Raw genomic sequence first — 4,334 nt, 5'->3', positions numbered from 1 at the left:
CACCTCCTGCCCCTCAAGTGCCACCTCCTGCCCCACAAGTGCCACCTCCCTCCACACAAGTGTCCCACCTCCTGCCACACAAGTGCCGCCTCCCACCCCACAAGTGCTATTTCCCGCCTTACAACTTCCACCTCCCGCCCCACAACTTCCACCTCCCGCCCCACAACTTCCATCTCCCGCCCCACAACTTCCACCTCCTTCCCCCAACTTTTACCTCCCACCTCACAACTTCCACCTCCTGACCCACAAATGCCACCTCCTGTTCCACAACTGCCATTTCCTGCCCAAGAACTTCCACATCCTACCCCACAAGTGCCACCTCCTGCTTCACAAGTGCCACCTCCTGCCCCAAAACTTCCATTTTCTGCCCCACAAGTGCCACTTTGACCTGCTGTCCATGCTCTTTGTAATACACCCCAGTATTCCATTGGCTTTTTTGGCTACAAGGGCACACTGCTGGCTCATGGTCAATCTGTCGTCCACCAGGACACCCAGGTTCCTCTCAGCAGAGCTCCTCTCCAGCAGCTCTTCCCCCAGCCTGTACTGGTGCATGCAATTACTGCTCCCTAGGTGCAAGACTCTACACTTGCTTTTGTTAAACCTCATCCGGTTTCTTACTGCCCAGCTCTCCAGCCTGTCCAGGTCTCGCTGAATGGCAGCACAGCCTTCAGGCGTGTCAGCCAGTCCTCCCAACTTCGTGTCATCACAAACTTGCTGAGGGTGGTCACTATCTCCTCATCAAGGTCGTTGATGAAGATATTGAACAAGACCGGACCCAGCACTGACCCCTGGGGGACGCCGCTAGTTACAGGTCTCCACCTGGATTCTGCACTGCCAACAACGTCTCTCTGTGCTCTGCCAGTCAGCCACTTCTCAACCCACCTCTCTGTCCACTCATCTATCCCACGCTTGCTCAGCTTGTTATAAGGATGTCCTGGGAGACAGTACCAGATGCCTTGCTGAAATCATGGTAAACTACATCCACCGCCCTATCCAAAACTATCTTGCAGGTTCTTAGTTCTTTACCACTGTTTCCTTTCCCACGCCTTACAACTACAAGCAGCTAGAACAATGTTCTCTGAAGATATCCAGGACAGAAGAGTCCCGGTAGATCAGTATCAAGCCCAGCTCACGGGAGGCCAATGCCCACTGTTTCCTGCCTGATAAACGCAGATCTCTGGCAGCATTCAATTGTCTTCCCTGTACAACCACCCAGCCCCCCTCGTCGTCATCAAAACCAGTATCATTTTAAAGTCAATGAATCTTGCCTGTAAAAGCACATCTAGCCTCCTACAGAAATTCATTGCTTTGGGGGACTGAAATTGAGAACACATCTGTAGGCAAACACTCCCATCAACTTCCATATGTCTGAATGTGCAGCCCCTCCTCATGCAGTGACCCTCCTTCCACAATTGCAGACGGTTTCATTCCCCACAGCAACTTCACAGTGGCAGAAGGGACGGACACCTCCCTGTAACCAGAAGGAAACAACAAAGGAAAATAAAGGGACGCCCGCAACCTCTCCAGCCTGTCCCGGTCCCTCTGGTTGGCTTCCCTCCCCTACAATATATTGACTGCACTGCTCAGTTTGTATCGTCTGCAAACCTGCCATCATCTATGTCACTGACGAAGGAAGATGCTGAAGAGCAACGGTTTATATGGGTTAATACCTTGGGAGCCCCTCTCTTTAAGGAACTAGTTCTGCAAGTCTGAGTCCCACAAAGGGTGGTCTCCATAGATGTTCAAATTCGTGCTGCACAACCCTACTTAATTTTCTGTATTCATTTCTGTATTGATCTCATGTGGATCAAAATAACACAGTCAGTATCTGCAACGAGTCTAGGCCGAGCAAAACTTTTGATGGAGGGAGCAAAGAGATCAAGACAAGATGATGTAGTGCAATGCAGTCAAAGCAGCTGGCCAAGCAAAAGCTATGTGCATGCATTTCCAAGCTGAGCACGCACCTGGAGCTGGGACTGTATCACTCATTGTCAGAAGAATTCCTGAGTACCCTCATAAAGAAAGCTATACACCAGTGTGACTGGAGTCCATTTACACCAATTAGACCTCTTTACATTTTAATAAGCACCATTTACTACTCCAAAGTTGCACTTCCCTTTGCCTTTCCATCTGAAGGGCTTTGAAAAAGTCTCTGAAATAGAAATTCTGTGATTGCTGTAATACACTTGGGTAGGTATCTGGACTTCCATCTTGAGACATCCAGCGCCTTTTACAGAAATAAAGAATACTCAAGGACTTACGCCACCAAATTCCAACTCAGTTTTACACCACTGGTTTTTGATCTGATAGGCAGGAGACAGCGAAAGGCAGCTGCTCAGCAATCCCAGGAAGACAGCTGGGCTCTAGGGAGACAAGAAGGGCAGTAAGGTGACAAACAAAGTGATTATAAGGTTTTATTTAACAGCTCTGTATGGGACGATTCAACTACTTCAAGCTCCAGCAAGCTGCTAGAGACTGATAAAGCAAGACACCTCAGCGACCTCAAAAGCTGACAGCCTTTCAAAAGATAAACTGAACATACCATCTCAAAAAGCATACAATCAATCCATAGAAGTTAATCCAGCAAGCAGTCCTATGGTCAAATTGTGTGCTGCCAGTAAAGCCTTTTCATGAGCATTAAGAACATTTCTGGTTAGAGAGTTATCACAACATGGGCAGAAAATACCTAGGAGAATAGGAAAAAGAAAAAAGCAACCTACCCTTACCCTTACCCTACCCTTATCCAACTCCTCTCCCACATTTAGAATTGAAACAAGTTCAAATGCCATAAAAAATTGGGGGAATAAAACCATCTGGTATTTCCCAGGCAAACCACCAAGACCACAGAACCACAGAATAGCCCAAGTTGTAAAGGAACCACGAGGATTATCAAGTCCAACCCGACGCTCCAGGAAGGACAACCTAAACTCAAACGGCCTTTAAGCTGCAGCAGCTCAGGGCCAGGCCCACAGCCTCAGGGAGCATGTTCCATGACCGCTGGTATAAGACACAGCAAGCACAGGGAGCAGGCAGGTAGGCACAGCAAAGCAGCAAGCAAAGCCCAATTTCTCAGAGGGGGCCTGCTAACAGGAAGACCAGACACTGTCCTCCCAAAAAAACTCCACCATTTTGACAGCCAAAACAGAAACTACATTTTCGGTTCTCATGACTCTTCCCTGTGCTCCCAAATAAATAGTTTCGTGACATCCTCTATCACACTGCAACTGCTCAGAAGTAATAATCAAAATTATATCACTCATAAGAAACTCACTTTTGCATGGTGGTAACGAGAGTCCATTCCCATTGTGTCCCTCCGTGTTATGAACACTGCAATTGGCCTTCTGACAGCCTCCTGAATGAATCCACCAAAAGCAAGGAAGCACCCTGCCCTTACTCTGAAGAGAGAAAGAAAGCAAGGTTCATGGAAACAGGCACACAAGGCTCGCAACAAGACACGGTGCTCCAGGCTCCTGATCATGCCAGAGATAGGACTACCACAGTGCCAGAACATGATTTACCACTAAAGGAAACATCTGGGAGCACAATCACAACTTCAGCACAAGCTGTAACGGCTCAGCATATTTAGCTTTCGCATCATACAGCTGGAGAACGAGATACTCCCAAGCATCAGTCAGCAAGCACTCGGATGAGCCAGCCCTTTGGTTTTAATGATGACTGCCACCTTTGACACCTTACCAGAAGATACTTCCATTTATTAGCCTGGACTTCGTTTCTTCCATCAGCAGCTGCTCCTAAACTGCCCTTGATTCATACAGCGATACCATCGACTTCTAGCACGAGCTGACCTGCAAGACAGAGAAAAGAAAGCAGGATGACGACAAACACAGACGTAGCATCCTTTAATTATCTCGAACAACAGCAACAACAAAAACAGGAGATAAGTGCTGCTGTGGATGCACCCCAGTTTATAAAGAAATGGAAAACCAGCCCGGCCTCAGCAGCCCAACCTCCCACCCCATACGTTCCACCTTCCACCCCACAAGTGCCACCTCACGCCCCACAACTTCCACATCCTGCCCCACAAGTGCCACCACCTGACCCACAAGTGCCAACTCCTGCCCCACTAATGCAACTACCTGCCCCACAAATGCCAACTCGCGCCCCACAAGTGCCAACTCCTGCCCCACAAGTTCTACCTCCTGCCTTACAAGTGCCACCCCCTGCCTCACAGCTTCCACCTCCCGCCCCACAAATGCCACCTCCTGCCCTACAAGTGCCACCTCAGGCCCCACAAGTGCCCCCTCCCGCTCCACAAGTGCCACGTCCTGCCCCACAAGTGCCATCTCCCGCCCCACAAGGGCCAAATCCTGCCA

At 49.2% G+C, this 4,334-nt stretch overlaps 1 long non-coding RNA gene across 1 annotated transcript; it reads right to left on the bottom strand.

Moving 5' to 3' along the window:
- Positions 1-522: 522 nt before the first annotated feature.
- On the bottom strand, positions 523-3,800 carry LOC146756829 (uncharacterized). The gene is made up of 4 exons (XR_014937201.1): positions 3,697-3,800; positions 3,272-3,395; positions 2,262-2,363; positions 523-1,471 (listed from the first exon to the last, which is right to left on the bottom strand). It is a non-coding gene; the product is annotated as an uncharacterized LOC146756829 (long non-coding RNA).
- Positions 3,801-4,334: the final 534 nt, after the last annotated feature.

The sequence above is a fragment of the Coturnix japonica genome, chromosome 25 (assembly GCF_054131305.1).
Source record: "Coturnix japonica strain WE chromosome 25, WE-NBRP24, whole genome shotgun sequence".
In the NCBI taxonomy this organism is placed as follows: domain Eukaryota; kingdom Metazoa; phylum Chordata; class Aves; order Galliformes; family Phasianidae; genus Coturnix; species Coturnix japonica.
The sequence above is the reverse complement of the archived record's forward strand: the minus strand, read 5'-3'. Positions and strand labels throughout refer to the sequence as shown.